Consider the following 24,338-nt stretch of genomic DNA (forward strand, 5'->3'; position numbering starts at 1 on the left):
ACCTGGCAGACAATCGAGGATGGGGCGGTGGTGGCAGAGGCTTGGCCAGGCCAGGTGCCCCAGGAGCCCAGGCTCCAGAAGTCTCTCCCAACGGCCTCCCTGCCACTGGCCAGGCGCACGCTCAGGGCAAGTGTGGTGGCCCCAGGCGGCAGGAAAGAGTGAGGGGTTCCCCGCGGCCGGGGGCAGGGCAAAGGCCAGTACCTTGCAAAGTGGCTCCTGAGGGGCTCAGGAGGAGGGCTGCTCAGCTCAGGGTGGAGGGTGGATGTGCGGCGCGGCGGCCTCTGGGGACCTGGGTGGCCTCCCTGTGCCAGGGCGGCCGAAGGAAGAGGGGCCGGCCCTGGCTCGGTACGGGACTTCCCCTGCCCAAGACTTCCATCCCCAGTCACTGCCAAAAGGAAACTCCCCCACCACGCGCTGCTCCAAAAATAGCTCTGCTGTCACCTCCGTGGTGACTGGAACTTGTCACAGCCACCAGGGAGCCCACTGCTCCCCAGAGAGACGGGCATCTGAGGGCAGCGGCCACCAGTCTAGGAGAAAACACTGTGTGCCCCATACCGCAGGCTCGGACCGCCATTAGTCCTGCTCCCCCATTTTACCTCCCAGGAAACTGAGGCTGGAGGACTAGCGACTTGCTAGGGCCGTGAGCCCAGCCGGGGCAGCACCTGGCCAGGCTCCAGCCTCCCTAACCCATCCCAGGCAAAGGGGTTTGCTCTGCAGGCTCTTGATGAAGTCGTCACCCCCAACCCGGCACCAGGCACCCTGACAGCAGATGACAGGACTAAACCAGCCTGGGCTTCGGGAGTGCCGAGATACCCTTCCCGTGTCCCTTGTACTCCAGTCCTGCCCGTCCCTAACGGGGCCCACCAAGTGCTAAGAAGTATAAAAAGTCCTTGCTGTCCCGTTAAAAGCCTCACCCTCTCTAGTCTCTTCCTTTGTAAGCTGGGCCAAACATATCTGTTGCCTGACAGGCGAGAGCTCTGGTAGGCGGCTACTGTGGGTTCGAGTCCTGGCTCTGCCGTGTCCCAGCTTCCCGTGCCCCGGTGTTACCACCTTGGGTTGCTGAATGTGGGATGTGACATTAAATGAATCAAAAGCCCGTGGCTGTGGGCGTGGCATGTAGCAGACATCAGTATTACATTCTTATTCAGGTCCCATACTCTGAGCAAGACCACGGATCCAGGAACCAGGACTCGGGGTGTTCCTAACTTTCCTCCTTCCATAGGTCTTCCCAGCGGCTGTCTGTGCAGGGCCTGGGCTGATGGTCGCTCAGAACCCCCTTGCTCTTCTCGCCTCCGCAGGAGAGAACCCCCGAACACAGAAACAGATTCAGAAACCAGAAAAGAACATGAAACATGCCTGCCGGAAAAGGACGGCCAGATTCTCACTTTGGGCCAGGCGAGGTCCTGGACAGCTGCTTACACCAGGGAGAGGCTGAGCTGGCGTGCGTGAACGGGCAGCTTCAGAAGCGGAGGGGAATGGCACTGTGCAGCGGGCTCAGAGCCGGGGACCTGCGCGTATATGGGAGGAAGCGGGAAGGCTCCAGGCCGGCCCCAACCCTCGGTCTCCGATTCCAAGAAGCACTCCCGTGGCGGACACCTGCCTCCCTCCTCCAGAACAAGAGCCACCTCCGCCCTAGGCACCACCCCCCCATGCCCCATCTGCAGCCCGAGCGCTGGGACTGACACAGGCATATGGCAGCTGAGGCCCCAGAGGACACACCGAGCCAGATCCTGGCCCTGCAGCTCGGCCACCTGCCAACATACCTTCCCCGCTGGCCGGGCCCAACTGTCAGGCATATGCCAGGTGCTGGCCCCCTGGGTGGCCGCTGCTGGGCCCAGGCCAGCCTTCCCCAGGCCTGCGGGCTAGGGCCCCCACCCAGGCCCTGGTGCATGCCACACGCCTCAAGGACAGTCCTCCGTGACCCGACTAGGTGGGTGTCATCAGCCTTGACTCAAGAGAGGAAGCTCCCGACTGGCCGGGTCAGGCCCCCGAGTTGGGCACCTTCTGTCTAAACCTTGTTGTTCTTCTGCTTCTGGGCTCCTGGCTCCTGGAGAGGAATTCTCCCCAGGGCAGAGACCTGTCTCTAGGGGCTCCTGTGCTCCTGCGGCTGGGGACGCAGCACGGCACCCAGGGAAAACAGATCCACACTGGGTGAGCCAACCCCGGGGAGCCTTCCTCTTCCTCCTGGGCCTGGGGAGGATGGTGAGGGCAAGAAACTTCCAGAAGTCTAAGTCAGCTCTACTCAGCCTACACACCCTCCCACATTCATGGTCACTGCTGGTCACTGCCCAGCTATCCACCCCGGACACGGACGAGAGGATAGAGCGGCGCAGAGGGGCTCAGACAGGCACCCCCACCCCTCCGCCTGCTGCAAGGCTCTCGGGGCCTCCAGAGCCAGCATGCGCCTCCAGCACCATCCCCACGAGGCCGAGCCCCGCTTCTCCGTCCAGTCCTGCCACCTGGTGTGGAGTGACTGGCCAGCAGGGAACCCCAGCTGCTGGGGTCCCACAGGGGGGTGCCTGTACCATCCTGTGTTGTGTTCTCCCCCCAGGACCCTCGATGACCCAAGCAGGGCCTGGGCAGTGCAAGGTCATTTGTAACTGCTGTGGGGGATTTCTGCTCCGAGGTTGGTGTATGGTGTGGTGGCTGGAGGGGGGGGGGGTGGTCACAGGGCCCCTCAGGGACTCTCAGAGGACTGCCTGACCCTGGGGAAATCGCAGCCTGTGTCTGGGGCTCAGTTCCCCACTGAGAGCACGGTGGTCAGCGCCACCGTCAGGGGGTGGGATGAGTTGGGGAGGGCTCTTTCTGCGCTGGCGTTTGGAGAAGGCTGATGGAGAGACCTTGCTGGTGCCCCGCAGCTGAGCTCAGGGATCCCGCATCTAATCGTGTGCACATTCCTGGGAGAAAAACCAGACCTTCTGGGTCTGGAATTGCAGAGGGCACACTCTGTCTGGTTTTAGAAAACTCAGAAGCCCCATGAACACTGCCTGCCCCATTCGCAACAAGCCACAGCATAGTGGGGCGTGGCTCAGAGGCCACCCGGCTCCCAGGCCCACAACCACGGAGGCAGGGGAAGTAGATGGGGGGTTCTCGCTAGAGTGGCCCCTAAGTGCTTGATGCTGGACCAGAGCCCTCAGGCGCGTTGGCAATTTGTGCTCTCATCAAGCAACCCTGCGAGGCAGACAGTGCAGCCGTATGACAGTTGAGGAGACTGAGGCCCAGAGGCCTGTGACTTGCCGGAGGAGTCCCTGCTGCAGGGAGGCAGCCCCTGGATGAAGATGCAAGCCCGAGTCCTGGACATCCTCTGTGGCACACACACCAGCTTCCTGCCTTCAGGGAAAAAGCCAGTGTGATGGGGAGTGGGGGGAACCAGAGCAAAGTGCTTCTCTGGGTTGCAAAACCACAAAAGGGGCCATTGCTTCTAATCTGAGCTAATCAAGGTGGCTTCAGGGAGGTGGTGGCACTGGGTTCGCCTGGGACCAAGCAGCCAGGCCGTAAGGAGACGGAGAGGCAGCCCAGCACAGGCTCTGGAGGCAGAGAGCCTGAAGTTCAAATCCTGCACTGCCTTGGTCCGCACAAGCTCAGGGCAAGTCCCGAAGTCACCTCTTTGCTGTTCCCTCTTCTGCAAACAGGGGCCAGGTAGGACCCACCTCTTAGGGTTGTTAAGCGAGGACTCACAGGCAAAACACCAGCCTAGGACTACCAGGACCCAGGTGTACACCAGAGCTCAGTAAACGTGGCCATAGCTACTATTACGATTACCGTTATCCTCGTAAAAACCGCGCTCGTTCAGTAGCAAATATTTCTGGAAACCCTCTCTGCAAACCGACCGTTCACAAAAAGGTCGGGGGGGGGGGAGGGGACTCCCATCTCAAGGCCAGCCGGGCCCTTGGGCCTGCGAATGTGCTAGGTAGGAGGCACCCATGGCCTCTGGAGGATCCCCCCTCTCAGAAGGGTTGGAGAGGCCCAACTGGCTCCCGTGGCATTCTCTCGGAGGCAGGGGAACGATGGCAAAGCGTTTCACAAAGTCACCAAGACGAGGAATCTGAGCCATTCCCCTCCCCCAGCTGTCTCAGTGAAATAAATCTTGGCTGGCGGCTGGCGAGAGACCCTATATATTTATGTGACGATCGTGCCTCATGATCACAGGGCTCGAGGTTTCGGCAGGCGGCATGTGGCAGGGACGCCGGTGGTCCTAGGAGACTCACTATTTTCCAGCGACTTTTATTGTCCATTACATCCCGGCGTTTACAGGGCTCTGCTCTGGGCCCGGCAGGAACACCGCACACGGCGGGGCTGGCAGGCCTTACTACTCCAGGTGCCGTACTGCCCAGGTGTCTGCGGGTCTCATGATCCTGCCCAAGTCTCTGTGTGACACGGAGAACCCAAGATGTTGCAGGGGCGCCGGTGGGACAGGACTGGGGATGTGCCCGGAGGCACGCATATCCCCACCCCAGCCATTTGCCTGCTTCCAGTCTGCAGTCCCAGGCCGGGGGCCACCGCTGACCTTCCGTGGGCTTGCAAAGGGGGTTGGGAGGAAGACACACATTGGAGTCACTGCTGGCTCGGGAGGGCTGTGTGCGACATTCTCAGGGATTTTGTGAGACAGTCCGTGTCACTCTGGTCACTTGAAATCAAACATGCAAGGAAGATTTACACCATGGAATTTGGCAAATACGACAAGCCCGGGCTTTGGACAAGTCCCTCCCTCCACCTCCTCCCAGGGAACTGTTTACTAAAGACTTACCAGCACACCCGGGGAGGGGGTGACACAGTGGGCCACTGGGGGACACATGCACGTCAGAGTCAAGTGTGAATCCTAACTTCCTCGACCACTGGCTGTGTGACCTTAGGTAAGTTATTTCACGCTTTGAGCCTCAGTTTTCTTATCTGTAAAATGGGGACATACCTAAATTCCCAGGGCCATCATGAAGCTCAGAAGACCTTATGGAAAATTCCCTGTGTGGGGCCTGGGTTTGTATCAGATGCTTAAAAAATAATTTTTGTCACCTATTCATTCAACAATCGCTTGTCCCCCTCCCCACCACCATGGCTCCCATGGGCCAGCACTTACTCTATACCTAGCACTGTCTGAGAGAAAGGGACATATGAATGCCCCCGTGGGGGACAAATATTAAATTCTTCCCATCTGGACACTTCTAGAATATCTGCAAAGGGATTGATACCTACACCATCTTAGGAAGCTATGTGACAACCTTCCGAGGTGGGCAGAGCAGCATTTTTGAGATGGGGGCTCAAGGGTGGGCATTCCTTGCCCGAGGTCACTGTCAGGGGGTAGCAAAGTGGGGCTGAGCCCTGAATCCCTACCTCCTGCTCTAGGCCCAGCATGGCACCCATCTCTGAATTCCTAGGCCCGGGTGGACTGGGCCCCTGATGGTGCCAGGTGACCTCAAAGGCCACACGGAGAGAACAGGAGGACTAGGGGGTGAGGCCAGGTCCTCCAGTCCAGCAACCTGGCTGTTAGTCTTGGTTCCATGGCCTCCTTCCTCCAAGCCCTCCCCTTCTGGGCCCTGGGCTCCCCCTTAAAAGGCTGGGAAGGCTCCTGTCAGGATGCTGCTGGCCCTCACATGCCAGCATCTGTCTCCAGGTTTCCTGGCTTCGCCAAGGAAGAGGCCTCAGGAGTATCAACAGTTCCCATGCTCCAACTGGCTCCCTGGTAAGCCAGGGCCTTGGGGGTGGGAAGGAGAAGGGGAATTAGAAGGGGCAGGACCCCGACCCAGCTGTACTGGACTGGAGATCTCACCCTGCTGGGCAGAGCTCATCGACCCATTGCACAGATGAGGAGAGTTAATTAAGTTCAGGGGCCTGACCTTAGGCTGGCAGCATCCAGGGCCCACAGCTGGGGTCCCCGGCAGAGATCAGGAAGCCACCAAGCCCCTCAGTTCTGACACCCTCGGGGCCCACAGATGGGATGCTCCTGGCCACCCTGGGCTCAACCCAGAGGGGCTGGGGAACCATTCCGCTGAAACAGGAGAGTGAGAAAAATGCAAGCAATTCAGATGATTCAAGTAACCTTTGAAACTAGGAGGTGGGCGGAAGTGGGTGGTATTTCTGGTGGATTTCACCTCACTTCCTAGAAGGATGCGTCACCGGCTTTTGCTTAGTCAGTGCTCACACGACCGTCAACATGATGGCCCCAGGGTGGCACCTCCCAGCTAACTTGTCCCCGGAGGCTGGCAGGTGGGCTGCCCACCCATCAAGGGAGGGAACATTTCCATTTCACAGATGGGGAAACTGGGGCCTGGAGTGGGTGGGTGGATAGGCTCAGGGACACAGAGTAGGGATCTAAGCCTTCAAACTCCTTTACCAAAAGCTAACTTTTTCTATTTGGGGAGACAGAAAAGGAGAAACCCTCTGGAACTTTAAAAGGAAAAAAAAAAAAAAAAAAGGGAGAGAAGAAAGGACTCGCAGGCAAACAGAACTGCAGCAAGGCCCCCAGCCAGCCCAAAGAGGTTTCTGAAACTCTGTGCAGTCTGAATTTTTTTGCGGGCTGAAGGGTCACGCGATTTCCTTTGCAGAAGGCAGAGTTGAAGAAGTCTGACTGAGGGCGAAGGGGGAGGAGGGACACGTCCACGAGACTAAAGTCATGAGCTTCAGCCTGGCTGCCCCAGTGACCGGCTGGGTGACCACAGACAAGTCCTTTGTCCTCTCTGGGCCTCAGTTTACCCTTATTTATTTGTCAAGCCTTGTTCTGATGCACTTAAGTGATGTCAGTCTCCTCACCCCTCAAGGGACGTTATCATCTCTATTTACAGAAGGGGTAGACTGAGGCCTATGACAATCAGGCCTGCTGTGCAGGCAGAAGGGCTGGGATCTGGAGCGAAATGGTATGTTTCCAGAGTCCGCTCCCCCAACCACAAGGCCCTTTTAGCTCATCTCCAGAAATCCCACTTTCAGGGGCTTTGCGTCTGGGGCTCGGCTGCCAGCAGGCCTGTTTCTGGAAACACCGGGTTGTCCTCCACAGTCTCGGCTGCCACTCTGCGCTGCTGTCTTTTCTGTGACCTCTGATTTCTTCTGTTTGCTCGGCAGACTTGAGAGCCACAGCCATCGGCCCGCTTCTCTTTGAGCCTCACTGGGTGCCGGGAGTCCGAGCTGGAGTGGATGGCCCCACTCTCATGTCCATTTTGGAGTTTTCCATGCAGGTCGGCCTCTGGGACCGCAGGAGGGAGACTGCTATTCAGGCGTCCAAGAAAGAGGGAAAAAAATATCTATTCATAGCCAGACAGAGCCCGCTCTGTGGAAACGACGCTACTGAGGCGACAGGCAGCCCAGCTGTGTAAGAGATTCCCGAAAAGCCTGACCTGGGAACGAACATCCACGTGGAAGGCTCAAAGGCTTGGGTGGCCACCAAGCTTATGAAATGTGCCTGCAGGCTCAACCGTGAAATTCCTGAGGGAATAAGGTTCTGACCCAAAACCTGTCTTCCAAAACAAAATTCTTGAGACAGCAGACATTTCTTGGCTTAAGCAAGCGGGCTGCAGATCTGTTTCGCCCCGTCTCTAGAGCCACGGATACTCGTGCCAGGAAGAACAGCCACCGTATCATGTGCTCCTGCCCCAGGCCACACACTGTGCCCCGGACTCGGGTCCACTTATTCATTCCCACGAGGAATTACTGTCTCCATTTTGCAGATCTGGAGACTGAGGCTCAGAGAGGGGCAAGTTTGCTCTGCTGCGTGATAACAGAGGTGGAGGCTGGAAACCAGGTGCCAGCCTGGAGCACAGGACCCCGGCAGAACCTGCGGTGTACATCCTCAGGACAAGCCCTGGCCAGATACGGAAGTGCAGAGAGAGAGCTGGGGGAGGGGGGCAGGTGCATACATTCTTTCCTCCACTGGCCTGGGGAGAATTCTTGCAGAGGGACAGGTGGGGAAGGGTTGGCCTGACTGCGGTTAAAATAACTCCATCAAGGCTGCCTCGGTCCTGCCCTTTCAAAGACACCCGGATCGATTAACTGGGAATGTTGCGCTGAGCACTCGGGAAATTCCCCATGCTCCATGCACAGCATGGCCATTTGGCACACATGTGCAGTCGCTGCCCTGCTCCTGCTCTGTTTCTGGGAGCAGGAGGAACTCACTTCACAGTGCATGTCTCACCAGAGACCTCAAAAAGACCCCACAGAACCCACCAGTCCACATCCTATATCTCAGAGACAGGAACAGGCCCGGAGCTGAGAAGTGATGTGTCCAAGGACATTAAATTGTCTGTCCACTCAATTTTTCAAACACATACTCGGACCAGCCTCTGTCTTCAATGGGGCTCCTCGCTTAGAGACAGGAGTCTCAAATCAGCACCTGCAACCCCGGGTGATCACTGCTTTGGACCCCCAGGGTGTGGAAACACAGCAAAAGGGATGTGCAATCCGTCTGGCCTGTGTCAGAACAGGAAGCAGCTCTGAGCAGAGGAGCAGGGGGAGGGCATGCCAGGCGGGGGCGGCAGCAGGTGCAGAGGCCTGAAGCTGGCATGCCCAGCATCGGTTGTGGGACAGAGAGGGCGGTTCAGTGGCACCGACGAGGAGCAGCGAGCCTCTGCACGTGGGGCTGGTAAGGGCTGCTAAGGCAGACTCCCCTTCCAGTGCTCTTCTGCACTCTGCCTCCCACAGTGCCAAGCCCGGGCCTAAATTTACTGAACACATCGTGGGTGGAGTCAGAGCCCCAGATGTAGCACCTTTTCTCCCCCAAAGCTACCTGCACCGCACTTGACCTCCCCACGCCTGCCCCGGTCAGCTCAGGTAATCGTGTTGACCCACGGAAGGAAGGAAATGCCTACACAACCTCCCTCTCAAGCGACTACACAGGGACCATGTCGCAAGAGTGCCGAGAAGTTTACATTCCAGGCTCTAAGCCACTTTCTCTTATCTGGCTTGTATTTACTGAGCACGTAGTATGCGCCAGGCTCTGAGCTAGGCACTGGAGGGGTTCACGAAACGGCGGTACAACCACTAAGCCACAGCCTCATCTTTCCAGGCTAGAATCGCTGCTCGGATTTCACGGGAGGGGAGCTGCAAGGCTCAGACGGGTCCTGGGACTCGCTCCAGCAAGATCACTGGCTAGGAGGTTTCAGGACTGGGACGCTAACCCAGAAACGTCTAACCACAGAGCCTTTTTGCCAATATAGATAAGGGTCCCTGGAGGAAGAGAAGAGCCTAGATCCTTCCTTCCTGCCACACAGGCAGGCAGCCCTTTATCCACTGAGCAGGCTCTCTGCGCTGGTGGTACTGCCCAGAACAGTGGGGCCCTGGCATTCTGGGAGGGGCCCCACTCCAGGCAGGAACGCAGACAGGGCTGGTGGCCGGTGCCGAGCCCTGAGGGGCTCTTGGCTCTGCGGGGTCCTAGCTGGGGCCACCAAAAGACTAAATGCTGATGGCATGTCTTTCAAGAGGCTCAAGTGGGCCGAGCCACTCATTTTTGGCCCCTGCATTAGAGGATATAAACAAGTGTGGGGCACAGAGCGCAGACTTGGGAGTCAGAGCTCAGGGTGGCTAGGTCACCTCCCCTGAGTTACACGACCTGGCCCTGGCTGTGGTGTCGGCTCTCCCTCCCTGGCCCTGGGTCCTTGTGTGTACCTATCTCCTCGGCAGGAATGTCAGCGGGGACCCCGGGGCCCTGCCATCACAGGAAGTCACGACAGTCCCTCTTGGGAACCCTGTTTAACGCTAGCAGCTGCCGGAGCATCAAAGCACTAACACTCGGCGGTGCCCACTGCAGACAGGCCTTCTTCCTCCCCCCGCCCTCAGGCCGCTGTCCCAGTGTCCCTGCAAAACTCAGGTCTACCTGGAACCTGGGACTGTGGCCTTATTTGGGAATCGGCTCTTTGCAGATATAATCAAGTGAAGAGGACATCATGCAGATTCGGGGGACCCGAGTCTAAGGACTGGTGTCTTCATAAGTGGAGAGACATGCAGGGAGAAGGCCTTTTGATGGCAGAGACTGGAGTTCAGCATCTACAAACAGAAGGACGCCAAGCCTTGCCCGCCACCACAAAGCCTTGCCCGCCGCCGCCAGAAGCGAGGAGAGAGGCGCGAATCACGCCTTTCCTCGGAGCCTCCAGAAGGAACCGAACCGGCCAACACCTTGATTTTAGACTTCTAGCTCCAGGACCGTGAGAGAGTAAACCACAGTTGTTGTAAGCCGTCCAGTTTGTGGAAACGATCATGAACGCGCTCCCGCCCCACCTCACGTGCGGCCAGCGTGCAGAGCCCGCCAGCGTCCGGGGTCCCCAGGCACTGTGGGCTTCGTGGAAGGCTTCAGGCTCAACTTGGCCTTCTCCTGCTGCAGAGGAAGTAAACCAGTGGCTCCCAGGTCTGGGGATTTCACAGGCCTATAACGTTTCCCTACATTCCAAAGATGGACGGAAAGCCGCCAACTTTTTCTGGCATCTACAGGAAAACTTCCATCTACTGTCACCATCCTGCAGAAAAGAGGACCCCTGACGTAAGAAAGTAGCTGATGCCAGGCCTGTCCTTCAATTTTCCCATTTCGCAATGGTTGGGTGAGAGTCTCACGCAGCCCTAGGCCTGGCCTGGATCTTGCATTCGGGAACCAGCAAACTCAAGCCACTGGGCCCTGCTGGGGGATTTGTTGTTGTTACTGTTTTTTTCCCTCTGGTGCTAGCCGAGGAGAAGTGAAGCCTATCTCCCCTGTGCTCCTACGTCCACAAAAAAGATTTTCTCCCTCTCAGCAATCTGTCCAGTCTCTTCTAGTTAACCCGTGGGTAATTCTGGCAAATCCCCTCTGAGGACTGGGTGATCTCCCCGCCCCGGGAGGACGCCTTCCAGGCCAGTCACTGAGGGAGGGTCACCAGGAAAAGAAAATATACGGGAAAAGCAGGGCAACGAGGGAGAAGCACGGACCCGTCTCTGGAGAAGGAAACCGCACCGTGAAATGACTCGATGTACAGACATCACGGGCCGGGGAGACTCCGGCTCCCTTCAAAGACGCATCATAAACCCATGCCCGGTCTCCCGCTGGAAGCCCGTCGCCCTGGGCTTCATGAAGGTCACCCCAGTTTGGCCCGTATATTTGCCACGCGGTACCCAGTGAGGTGTGCTGGGAGAGGCTTCCCGGGGTAGAACTCGGCCTGAGGGTGAGGGAGGCTCCTTTTCCAGTAACTCAAGAGCACAATCCCCCTCAGAGGAAGCCCTAGATGATGGAGAAACTTCTGTCTGGAGCGCCAGGGTTAATGGCCGTTCCGGGGCGGCCTCGCCGGGACAGTCTCGGGCACGGGGCAGCCAACCTCAGACAGACGATAAGGTCTGATGCTGTCGCTTTCCGGGCCGGAGTCCATCTCTCCCTCCCTTCCATTCTGTACGCCCAGGCCAGGGGCAGGGTGGGCCCCAGTTCTCAGGAAGCCAGGAAACACACTCTTTTCTGGGCGAAAGGCCCAGATTCCTTGAGCAGTCACAGGACACGCTTTTTCAGAGCCGATCCAAAGCCACAGGCACAGACTGGAAGTTTCTTCGGGCAGTGTGAACCTTCGGGGACACAGACAGGCGCACCTGGCGTTCTGGGCTGAGAGCTGGTCCATGACCGAGGCGGCCCCTGCCGGCACTGGACGGGCCCGGGGCTCTGCCTGCTGCCTCGGTTTCCTCTTCTCCCCATCATCAGTCGTCAAATATTTGTTGAAAGGCTCGTGGAGCCGAGTGCTGTCCGAGGTACGCGACGCAGGAGGTCCTACCTGCCCCAGAGGTGTCGAGCAGTCGAGAGGCGGACACAGACACCGGACAGCAATAAATGCTCGGGGGTCGGGGGGAACGGAGCTGAGCAGGCTAAGCAGATAAGGGGATCCGGCTTCCCACGGTCACGGCGACAATGAGCTCAGCTGTGTATCAAACTGCTTGGCACACATTTGGCACTTGGGGAATTCGGGTCCTCCTGCCCTCCCATTGCACAAGGGCAGAAACAGAAGCCAGAAAGAGATGGGCTGCGGTGGCCGCACAGGGACTGAGTGGGTTTGGGGCCCGATCTATCCTGTTTCCCGGGGAACCAAGGGGCTGCCCCCCCTCCACGCCCATCAACCCTGGCAGACTCCCTGCTTTTTCTACGTGGGAAAGCTCTGTTTCCAACATCATGACTCTGATTACGGGTCCCAGCCACCTGCTCCCCAGCCAGCCGGGACTGGCCTTCCTGCATTTGAATTTGGGCTCCTTCCCTTACTTGCTGGGAAACTCTGGCCAGGTTTCATGCATCTCTCTGAGCTTCACTTTTGTGATCTGAACATGGGAAGAAGACCTACCTAAAGGCTCGCTTGTTCAATGAGCTGGTATAGGCCAAGTGTCCAGCACACAGGAGGCACCCCGAACCCCATCTCAGCCCAGCACTGAGTGGGGGTGCTCTTTCGGAGGGATTGGCTCTGGGGTGGAAGCCGGAGTGCAGACTTGGTCTGGGCAGGCTACCTCCAGCCCTGGGGGAGCTTAGCATCTCAAAGGCAAGGCCAGTCCGAGGGCCCAGAGCTCTAATGGGAGTGGAAGGTCACACACATGGGCGGACCAATCAAGGCTTCTCTGCTGGTGTCTTGGCCATAATCCTCACCTCTCTGAATCTCAGTCTTCCCAACTGAAATATGGGTTCTGGTGATGATAAAAATGAGCCCCTAGATCCATGAAGTCACCCAGCCAGCACGGGACCCGTTTATCTCCTTAACCTCATCCATCCATTCAACATAAAAATATTCGGGGAGTGTTCCTAGGAGGTGCTAGGCCCTGTGGTGGGCAGGGGGCTGAGTCCTTTAATGGCAGGCAGAACCCCATCTGCTTTGGAACCACCTGCCTCTAGGGGAGGGTGCACAGCAGGCTAGCCCAGGGCTAGCCTGGGCTCATCCTCCAGGGAATCTTGCCTCCGTGGAAAACCTGGCCTGGACAGATCCTGGGAACAGCCAGCTTCTCCACTGGGCGCACTTACGGCGCTGTACTGTGGCACACTGAACCCAGGGCAGTGAGCCCCACTCCCGGCATGGCTAATGCCAGCTGCCAGACAGGCCGACTCCCAATGGGTGGGGAAGCTCTGCTCCCAGCTCACCCCCCGACACACGCAATGTGCCACAGACGTCCATCAGAACTCAGAGTGGGTCGCTTTCACAGCTTTGCCTCTGACTTTGCCAGATCAATCCAATCAATCGATCAAGGGAGAATCAGGACTCAATCACAGTGACACCACAATTCAATCCCTGGGAAGCACGTTAGAACCAGGGCTCCTGCAGATTAATGAGAGGGCCTGGAAATCGGGAGATGAAGGTGTTTGGCGACAGACACCTTGAGCTGGCCAGGCCTCCGCAGATGCCCCCTCATTAACTCCGACTTCGCTCATCCCCAGCAACTGAAACAGCTTCTCCGACAGGGAGGGAAGAAATGACAAGCAGAAGTCGGATCTGGGGAACATCACACATCCACGGCACCTTTCTCCCTCCTTCCCAAAGCCGCGCTGCGCACTTTACATATTTTACCATTTATTCTCACGTTGTCCCCAGCAAGTCGCAGGTGCTGGCCTTGCTTTTCACAAGAAAGCTGTGAGAGAGGCTGGGGTTCAGAGGGGAGGGGCCTCCTGCCAGACACGCAGCAGGAAGGGCAGGGACGGGGGTGGGAGAGTTGGGAGTGGGGTGGGGTGTAGAGCTAAAGGCCCTCCTGGTGGAACTGTGGCCTCCGTGTGACCCATCCACACTGGCGCCCCCTCCCCAGCCTCCCGGTCTCACCAGGACCATTTTCCACACATGCCACCAGAAACACGGCCCCTCCTGCATCAGCCTTCAAAGCCTCGGGATCAAGTCATCACTCCAGAGCTCAGCATCCAAGGCCGCCTTGCCTGCCTGACCCTGATCCCAGGTGACACCTGTCACTGACCACACTGGCCCCAGACAGCCTCTCGCGCTGTCTTCCTAACCCCTGCTTCTTGCTTCCCAGCGCTCCACCCAGCCTGCCCTCTCCACCGGGCTCTCCCCTGCAGATCCTTACTGGCACCAAGGTGGGCGCTTCCAGGGGAGATGGACCTGGGTCCAAAGCATTGCTGTGTGACCCTGGCTAAGTCACTTCACTTCTCTGAGCCTAGGATTCACTTAAAAAATGGAGCTGTTTCAAGGGGAAGCCTAGCTCATGCTAGCATGTGTAAACCCCTGATGGACAAGGATGAAAAAGCACTCACGGCAACAGGACGAGGAGCTGTTTTTAAAAAGACAGTGGGTAATTCTATACAACCAACAGCCCTGTTGAGAGAACCGGCATTGCTGAAGGAGGTGCTGGGCATGGGATGGGGAGCCTTCACCCCTGGCGAGGTGGAAGGTCTAGACTCAGGACTTTCCCTCCGGAATACAGCCTGGTGACTTCACCACTGCTTTGGGATTCTCCTCGCTTTCCCTCCTACTGTTAGGCCAATCCTGTAGCTTCTGGGGGCATTGACCTCAACCCGAAGCCAGGTATCAAGGGCCCACCAAGGAGACTCAAAGGGCAGAAAGCTCCTGGTCCCTCCCTTACCGACGAGGACAGAGAGACTGGGCCCACCCCGCGCTAGCCCCCAGCCGCCCATCAGGAAATCACTCCGACATCCTGGCGCAGGTCAAGCCAAGGCAGAAACAGTCTTTCTAACCTGCAGCCCCAACTTCTTTGTTCCCTGACACAGGGGTCTACGGGTAGGATCCCAGATTGCCAACCCCAGGCCCCATCTTCTGGGCGGTCCGCTCTCCTCCGAGAGGGGTCAGGCACTTCCCACCTGGGAACGTGAGCAGGAAGCAGGGCTGGACCCGCCCCACGGCCCCTTTCCTCTGGGGCCCAGGCCCTTCGGCCCAGGAACCGTCCGAGAGTTTTGTTTTGCTCTTTTCCTTTCCTTTTCCCTATAAGCAAAACTGCGTGGTGGCTGCTCCTGCCTCCTTCCCCAAGGCAGTTCCAAAGGGCCCATCTCGTCCTTGCAGAAGTGATTGTGGTAATTCTGTTAATGGGAAGCAAGACGGATGGTCCGCGGTGCCCGGAGTACAGGAGGCAAGCCGCATCGGGCCACCCCCGGGGGAGAAGGAAAGCCTTGCCAGAACACACCCTCCTTTGGGGCCTTATTAGGTCTTGAAAGAGCTGCCGCACGCGCTAAAACCTGCTTTTGCCAGCAGAAGTCTCATTTTACAAATATACAACAACAAAAAAAACCCCGTAAATGGGAAGAAAACCCTGAAGATTAGGCTCCCCTTGCTACAGCGAGGCAGCATGCCCGCTCAGAGCTGAGGTCTTTAGCCTCGTCGACTCTGGGTTTAAATAAATAGGTCTGATCGCCAGCTCCCCATTTTGTGAAGACAGAACACGGCGGTTTCCTCGCTGTTTAAGGACTGTTTGCTAATGGTGGGATGGGACAGCTCTGGAAACGTTTTCTTTGAAACGTTTCTTTGAAACGTTTTCTTTGAAAGGGCTTGTCTGCACCCTCCCCTGTCCCACCAGGTCGGGAAACCCTATCGTCCCAGTGTCAGGCCGGTGAGGAACCCTGTCCCCAGCGCCCTTCCCAGCCCCATGCCCACAGGCCCTCACGGCCCACTAGAGCTTCTCTGGTCTTCTGCCCTGAGAACCAGTGGTATTTCAAAAGTGATTTCGCTGAGGGAAGGGTGTCCATTTCCAAAATTACACAAAGGGCTCACCCCCCTCCAATCTGGAGTCGAGCCACTGAACTGCTCTTTGGGCTTTGGCTGGTCCAAGTACAAAATGAGGGCGGAGGGTGAAGCCGGCCTGAGACAGCGGTGGTTGATGACAGGTTGTCTGGGGCTGTGTGACTTGCCAGCTGGGGGAACTTTCTGGGCCTCGGCGTCCTCATCCCTACCACTGAGCTAACCCTACCCCCCTCACAGCCCTGGAGCAAAGACTTCCTGGCCAGTCTGAGCATTCCTTTCAACTATACCCTCCTGCGGCACGCAGCACGGCCTGGACACACAGTAGGGGCCTTGCTGAGCCTCTGCTCCTCTGCGCAGAACACGTGGCTTCCTTTCATGCCTGGAAACACAAAGACACCCACCCACGCTAGAACAAAATGGTTTAGGGGGGGTGTGTGCTCTGGGAGCCCAAGGCCCGGGTTCGAACCCTGGCTCAGCCACAGACCTACTGTGTGCCCTTGCGCCACCAACTCAGCTTCGTTCAGCCGCCCTTCCCTTGTCTGTAGAATGGGACTAAAGAACCTGTCTCCCAGGGTCACCGGGAGGAGTCGGCACAAGAATATGTGGCCAGGACCTGCCTCGGTCGGTGCCGGTAAGTAGCAGCCCTAAGACGGAGCAGTTCAAGGTCTTGGGAGAGCCTGAGGGAAGAGGGGGAGCTGGGATCCAGAACAACAGACAACATGTGAAATCTCAGGAGGCCATGGAAGTACCACCCCAGGAGAGAGCCCCCCATCTCAGCCCCCTGCGTCTGTCTCCCACACTTGGACCAGCAACGTGGGACATACTTTACTCCCGTCTTCTTTATGCCGGCTCTCCCCAGCCAGAAGGCTGTTCGTCATGCCTCTTAGAACTGTGCCTGGCTTTGTTGGCTCAATGAATGACCACACAAACAAGCAAGGGAAGAGTCCCAGGGGGCAGCTCTGGGCTGAGAGACTGCTAATGTCCCAGCATGGAGAGGATCCCTGGAGTGTCACAGGTGTCCCCAAGCTGCCGTCCTCACCCCATGCGGTGTCCTTAATTGCTCGGTACAGTAGCAGCGACCTCTTGTTGAATGGCGGCTATGCCCGTGCCTACCTCACTGGGTGGTGAAACCCCCCCCCCCCAGGGACAGGAACTGAGACGTGCCCCTGGCTTTGCAAGTGAGAAAACTGAGGCCCCCAGCGGGAAGCAACAAGCCAAGGGGAGTGGCGAACAGAAGGCAGAGGTCTGGCTGGCATGCAGGGTGTCCGGGTTAACCCACCGCCTCCCCCCGCCCCCCGTATCTTGGCCTGAGACTGGTCTGGGGCAGGGGGTGCTGTAGCTAGAGCCTCGGGACCTGCTCCCCGCCAAGGAGGGGTTGACAAGTATCGGTGGCTGCAGTCCGGCTCGTGTCCCGTCCCCACGCACGTGCAATGGAGAGTGGAGGCCCAAGACTCAGCCAGGCGGGGCCCCAGGCCTGGGTTCAAACCTCAGTTTCCAAACCACGTGGTTTATGGCTTCGGACTGGTGGCTTCCATCTCTGAACCTCAGTTATCCTCCTCTGAAAAATGGGGCCAGCCCAAAGTTATTGTGGGGATTGACTATGGCAACACAGATGAATACTTGGCCCCATCGCTCGCACACAGTAGGTGCTAAAAAATAAGCAAGAGTCAACTTTCCTGAGCCTCCCTCATTCACGTAGCCAGATGTCCACACCCTGTGGCCACCAGCCCCAGTCCTGTTTCAGGGCGAGGAGCAGCGTGGGAAGCCGGCGGAATCTGAGCTCCCCGCCCTCTCTCATCCTTCAGGCACCACCTGCTTGGCGTTCTTCCCGAGCGAGTGGGTCAGCAAGATCATCATCTCATATCTGACCCTTGTCACACATCACACAAGGACAAGCAGTCGGAAGGGATGGGTTTGTCGATGCAGTAACACTGGGCAACTACGCGAGGAATGCGATGAGGGGGGCATTTCCAGCGAGACCCACGTCCACGGTGTGTCCTTGGCACGAGAGGCCCGGGGTGAGGCGGGAGACCAGCCGGCCAACCACAGCACTCACAGCCCAGGCTGGTGGTCTGTAGAGAGTACCTCACGGTGGAACTTCTCCCCCAGGTAAAATCTGGCCCCAAGCTCTGTGCAGTGTGCTCGCCGGTGGGAGGAGCCTATGGCCCTTCATCAGGGCCAGCTTCACGGACCATCACAGTTCCGTCTCCCCCTGCCCTGCCCTCCGGAGGGAGCCCCCTGCTTGGGGCTTCATGCTCTGTGTCCACTGTCCTAAAGTCTTCGTCTTGGAATTTGTGCGGTCTAAGTGAAGCCTGTGGTGGGACGATGGAGCCTGAGCTCACGGGTAGCCCTGCTCCTGACCCCCGTCCCCAGTGACCTCTGCCATCCTCCAACCTTGGCAGTCGGGGGGGGGGGCAGGTGAGTGTCCCTGTGCATGGCATTCAGTCGCTAAGAAAAGCCACCATGACAGGTAGGAAGAGATGGTGAAGGAAAAAGCTTTTTCTCAGCTTTTTAAACAAGGAGACCTGCATTTTCACTTTGTGCTGGGCCATGCAAACCACGTAGCAGGCCCTACCTTCCATCTATATGTCCTTATGACCCCCAGCCCCTGTCTCGGAGGCCCCAGGGGAATATCCATGCGCTCTGACACAGTCACTGGCCGAAGAGCTTCTCAGAACTCAGCTCTGCCCTCACCCCTGTCCCTGGAGCTTCTTTTTCGCAGCTGAACCACTGGTCACTTATTTTCATCTCACGGACCAGGCCCTGTTTCCGGTGCTGGGGATGTGCCAATGAGCAGGACACTGAGCAGTGATGAAACGGGCAGGACTGATGGTGGAGGCACAGCCGGTGGGAGGAGACTGACCCAGCAGAGCCTCTGGGAGGCCGTGGAAGGAATGGCTCCCGCATGGAGGGACTAGGCTCTGGGAGTCGGCAGGTGCCTCTCCTCTGTAAGGTGGAGGCAGGGGGACTTCCTCACAGGACTGTCGGAGGCTGGGAGGTGTCTCAGCTCTGCAGGGTCGCATGGCAGGGAGAGGGGAAGGCGTATGCAAAGGTCGGGGCCCTGGGCACTAACTTGGGGACAGTCTGCAGACAGCTCCCCGCATGACCACATAACCAGCAGCGAGCAGAATGGCCGAGGGGCAGAAGTGCTAGATCCAGGGCCCCCGCCGTGTGCCAGGCATGGGGCCTGGGGGCTCTGTGGGGGGTGCATGATCGCCCCTCCTGGGTTACAGATTTGTTCCTGTGGGTTCTAGTCCTGCCCGACATGCCACAGATGTCGCCTTTTTTCCTGTGATTTAGAAGTCCAGTTAGTACCAGGGGGTGGCGGCAGCTTCTCGGACAGGTCTGGTCATGGACGGAGCAGAACACACAGTGAATACGTGTGTGAATACGACCCGGGGTGCACCCAGGGCCACCCCAGCTGTGGGGTCTCAGGCAGATCTGACCTGCGCTGGGCCTCAGTGTCCCCTCTGTCACTTGGGATTACTAAGAGTCGCATCCCCGCAGGGTGGCTGTGAGGACTAGACGAAATGACATCGGTGAAGGGCACGGCTTGCAGCAGGTGCTGGCCGCTGCTGTCGTCCCGAAACCCCGAAACCTCACACCCCAAACCTGAGCGTCGCGTGCCACTTCCCAGGATCGCGTGGGTCTGCTCCCTCCTTTCTAGCATCTGCCCCAACTCTGCTCCAAGGCTCTCTCCCCCCATTGTCATGGCGCATCAGTCCATAAATATTTAAACAACATGTCATCAGATTATTATAACATACGATCTATAGCACTGATGTGCTGCAGTTCTGCGCATTTGGGCTTCGTTTTCAGAATATCGAGACATAAAATATTTATGTATTTAGCCAACCACGAGATCTCACATTCTGTCTCAAATTGCCGGGTGGCGGCAAGATGTGGAGCTGAGACGCAATGTGTGAAGGGGATGCCTTGTTCTCACGTTGGTTCCTGGGGCATCTGGATTGTTTCTGGTTCATTCGAGGACCTGTGAACGGTGGCTGGCTGGGTTTGCCACAGAAAGCTCAGGGCCAGGACCAAGAGACACCATCAAAATGCAATGAGAGTTCAAAGCACAAGGCACCGTGTGTCATTTTCATTCGCTATCTCCATGGGCCTGAGCATAGTAGGTGCTCAGTAAATGTCCATGGGGAGATGAAGGCACCTGTCACCCACGGCATCATCTGACGGGCTGGCACCCAGCGGGGCTTCAGTCCTATCTGCTCTTCAGTTTCATCCTATCCCCGGTGTCCAGCACCGGTCCAGGCACAGAGTAGGACCCAGCAAATGTTGCCAGTGAGCAGCAATGAGAGGAATAAATGCGTGACCAGATAAATCACTTAATTAGCTAATAAATTAATGAGGGATAATCACTCCCTGTCTGCTGGTCCGGATTACACAGTGTGAGACCTTCCTCCTGAGAAATAAAGGCTCTCCAGTAACCCGTAGTGGATAGGCAAAGGGGTTTTTCTGGGTAATTAAATATCTCGATTGCTAACATTAGCACATCACAGTGACCATATGTCCCAGAATTTTCAGCACTGTGCAATTTCAAAGATGCCACCCCATAAGCCATTCGAGCATCCAGAAACTTCTTATGTACTGGCAACCAAACAGCATCTTCCAAACAGCCTCTCCTGTCCCCAAATGTCACTAAAATGCTTTTACAGACCACTGCCCTTTTGAGAGTTTGGAAATTGTGGTCTTCACATGCCGAACCGACAGACGGGTGATATCGGAAGGCCTGGGATGTCATAAAAGCATGTGCAAACAAAAGTTGTTAGCTTGGAGGAAAAGTATTTTCTTTGCATCGTTCCCAAATGCTGTGCTGTCACCATCAAGAGTGGGCAGCCCTCACCCTTGTCCCCAGGCTCTGCATTGACAAAAATCCAGTCCTCATTTTCTCCTGGGTGAGCTGAGGAGGCTGGCAATTAAAACAAACACAAAAGGCTCCGAAAAGTCCTGGGGGAGATGAACAAAGGAAATGCACACACACTGACTCAGGCACACCAAGTCCACACTTTAGATCCTGCTGTAACTAAATCTGGCTGGACTCTGCGGGACCCGCCAAACCTATGGGTGGGCTCCCTGTCTGCCATCCATGTGGTCCCCAGTGGTCCCGCCATCTGGGCACCCACGCTGGTAGCCCGCCAAGGCCACACCAGCTAGGCAATCCCTTCCCCTTTCAACCCACAACTCCCCATTCTCTGGGCTGGGCAGACTCTGGAGTTGCTTGGGAGAGTTAAACACCTCCCTTTCCGTAAGCAACCCTCAAAAGATAAGCCCTCTTAAAAAAAAAAAAAAGTATACTCGATAGAAAATGCAGGTTGAAGACGCGTACCCATCCATTCCAAACCAAAGCCACTCCTATACAGGCACCAGGAGCCCCATCAGTAGGAAAGGAGCAAAGGAAGAGACCCTGATAACGTTGGGAGGTACAAGCCCTTCTCTAAGCCTAGGCCCCTCTCTAGGAATAACCTGAGCCTTTATCTAAGAAAGCTTCTCTGGACAGCGGTGGCTCAGTGGGCACAACTCAGCCCTTCACTGCCCACTGGGAGAAGCAACGTTTGCTAACAGATTCAGTAAGTCCACATAGACATTCTTCAAGCATCCTTCCACTTGCCCACCTGAAACTTCCCGTGCATTCTATAAATATTAACTGAGCACCTACTATGTGCCAGGCACCATCCTGGGCACCGAGGACCCAGTGGTAGTCCACAGATCAAGTCTTATCCTCACAGAGCTTACATTCCAGTCCGAGAGAGGGAAAACAGACATACAGAATCCAGAAAGGGTGAGGGTCCTGAAGATAAGTGAGGCCAAGTCAGGGAGTGGAGAGTGAAGGAGTGAGGGCTTCATTTCAACAGGACGGGGACAACAGGGCCTCTTTGGAGAAGTGACTTTTGTGGTGTCCTGAATGAGGGCTGGGGGCAAGTCATGGGAACACTCGGGGGAAAAGGATTTCAGGAAGAAATTTTCTTTTCTGAGGAAAAGGAAGGAGACGCCAGGGCTGGAGCAGAGTAGCGAGAGAAAGACTGTTAAGAAGTGAGAGGCAGAGGTAGAAAGAACGTTTCTTCTTTTCGCAAGAATGACCGAATCTCCCCCAGATCCCCGGAGGCCTGGGCAGCCTCTTCTCCCACCATTTGCTCCCTGGACGTGCTGTTCCTTCCAGCTGCCTGGGAGGCCCTGCGCCTGGGCACCAACTCCCAGCCCGTACGACAGGCGTTTCCAGATGGCAGCCTCCGTCTTCCGGCTCTACAGACCAGACCTCGGAGCCACCACGATTAACTAAGAGCCGCACAACCTCGAGTCTCCGTTTCTGTTTCTCTATCCATAAAATCGGTGTAATGACACCCGCCTCGGAGAACTGCCGGGAGGAGGAAGGGGGCTAACCCGCGTGAAGGGTTAGAAAGGAACGAAATATAGGGTTGGTCCCCGTACAAAGAACAGGGGTCAACAGCGGAGGAAGTGACAGACGTTCCTGGCTTCCCCCTGCTGGGGGGCTGCCCACCGCCTAGGACCCTGGTCTCGCTCCCAACTCCCCATCCCCTGGACCCCCCCCCCACCGCCACCCTGGGGTCCACCGGCCTCCGCCCCAGCGCTCTCAGACTTCCAGGCCTTCCCACCGCACCCAGCCTGCTGGGCAGACGTCGTGTTTCCCTCGAGGCCCGCTCGGAGGCCCTTCCTCCCTGGAAAGCAGCACTCCTGCTTCCCCGGGAGTGAGCCGGAGACATGCCACCTGCAGGCACCCCCAGGGGTGTGTGATACAAGCCCTGTCCTCCTCCCCAGGCAGTTAGAGGGCTGTGGGGTGGGGCCGTGAGAGGGGCTCCGGGCCAGCTCCCAGAATAACACTGACCCACAACGTCGGGAGATATTTCTCCAAGGAGTGCGGGAGCGGACGGTCGTGTGTGGCTAACCAGGGAGCCCGCTCCACCCACGCAGCGGTGACCAGCTCTGTGTTTCTGCCGTAGACTATCTGCACACAGCCTGGGCCCACGCCCCATGACCAGAGCCTTGGCCTGACAGGTGGGAAAGCGTCCTGGTCAGCCACGCCCCTGGAAACTGCTCACAGCCTCCCTGGGCCTCAGTCTCCCCATCTGTAAAATGGGAGGCTTTCATACCTATATTTTTAAGCATCAGAACCTTGTAAACAAAATTTTCCACGTGACATAAAATTAACCCGTTTCAAGCGAACGATTCGGTGGCATTTGGCGCATTCACCACCTCTGGTCCGAAACATTTTCATCACCCAAAAGGAAACCCTGTACCACTGAGCGGCGGCTCCTCATGCCTCCTCCCTCAGCCCCGGGAACCGCCAACCTGCTTTCTGTCTCCACAGACATCTAGATTATGGATATTTCATACAAGAATCTTTCTTAAAATGACTCCCGTGCAAACGCTCCTTCTAGAAAACACATTACAGGGTCAGTGCTGTGGGAAGGGTTAGGGCTGCCCTGTCCCCATCTAGCGTCCCTTGCCCTCTGTGACCTCTTAGGGAAGGCTCTTATCCGAGACCCCTTTCTTTTGACAATTCTAGTCCTAAAATTGGGTTTCTTTATTTTTATTTTATTTATTTGACAGAGAGAAATCACAACTAGGCAGAGAGGGAGGCAGGCAGAGAGAGAAGAGGAAGCAGGCTCCCTGCGGAGCAGAGAGCCTGATGAGGGGCTGGATCCCAGGACTCCGGGATCATGACCTGAGCCAAAGGCAGAGGCTTAACCCACTGAGCCACCCAGGCGCCCCCTAAAGTTGGGTTTCTAAGGCAAATCACCCCCCCTCATCTGCCCAGTGTCTAAGAATCCAGGGCCTTGAGCCTGGGGCTACTGGCCCATTTTCCAGGTGAGGGAGTAGAGGCGCTGGATTCAAAGGTGGCTCCACGGACCACTGATGCTCGCCCCTTACCGCACGCACCAGGGTGGGGTGTCAGGTGTGAAGAGCTGCACGGATGCCCACAGAAGCGTCCTCTGGAAGGGTGGCCACTTCCGTGGGCCCTGCCCTCTCCCTCAGGACAACAAGCCAGCCCCACATAAACTCGCAGGGATGCTCCCAGGTCCTCCAGGAGGACTCCTGCCCCCAGGCCCAGGTCTGTGACAGCCGCTCCTGTCAGCACAGACCTCTGATGGGCCCCCCGACACCCCCCGATGCTGTGTAAATAATTAACAAAACATCTGCCTTGCTTAATGACACACTGTGGCTGACACCGCTCTCGGGGCCTCCCGAGACCCTCCAACGCCAAAAGGACGCATCAAAACCTTCGAAGGCTCCCTTTCCCCTTTCCGGGCGTCGTGGGGGAGCACAAAATGCTGACTTCTGAACGTTTCCCTGAGCCACCCAGAGCACCCTGACTTGTGTCCCGCCTCGTTTTACCAAACTGCCATGTTGCCCCCCGGCTACTTTGAGGGTCATGACCACAGGGCCAGGCTCCATCGGCCCCCGGGAGAGATCCCAGTGCTGCTTGCGGCCTGATTTAGGGCCTCGAGATGCAGGGGCGCTGAAAATGCTCTCGACAGGGAAGCAACCTTCCGGCCCAGTGACCCTGGGCAGGTCCTTAATAACCACATAATTTCTTCGCCTCCCATAAAAACTCAGGCAGGGAGCATCAAGCATCTCCAGGGAGACAGCCGTGTGCGGAGGGCTTTACGCCCGTTATTTCCAGTCGTTCTTCCCTCAGCCATTGGAGGTCATAATGTTGCATGTTTCCCAGATGGGGACACTGAGGTTCGAGGAGGCGAATGACCTGCTCTG

At 57.2% G+C, this 24,338-nt stretch overlaps 1 protein-coding gene across 2 annotated transcripts in view; it reads right to left on the reverse strand.

Moving 5' to 3' along the window:
* NEK6 (NIMA related kinase 6) overlaps positions 1–24,338 on the reverse strand; it is an 82,605-nt gene that overhangs the window by 53,016 nt on the left and 5,251 nt on the right. Inside the window, exon 1 of one of the 2 annotated variants that reach the window (XM_046023279.1) lies at positions 202–298. The exons of the other annotated variant lie outside the window; for it this stretch is intronic. The gene's annotated coding sequence lies outside the window, so the exon portion shown is untranslated. Of the gene's footprint in view, positions 1–201; positions 299–24,338 lie in introns of those variants that run through there. 2 annotated transcript variants of the gene reach the window in all.

The sequence above is a fragment of the Meles meles genome, chromosome 11, assembly GCF_922984935.1.
Source record: "Meles meles chromosome 11, mMelMel3.1 paternal haplotype, whole genome shotgun sequence".
Lineage (NCBI taxonomy): Eukaryota > Metazoa > Chordata > Mammalia > Carnivora > Mustelidae > Meles > Meles meles.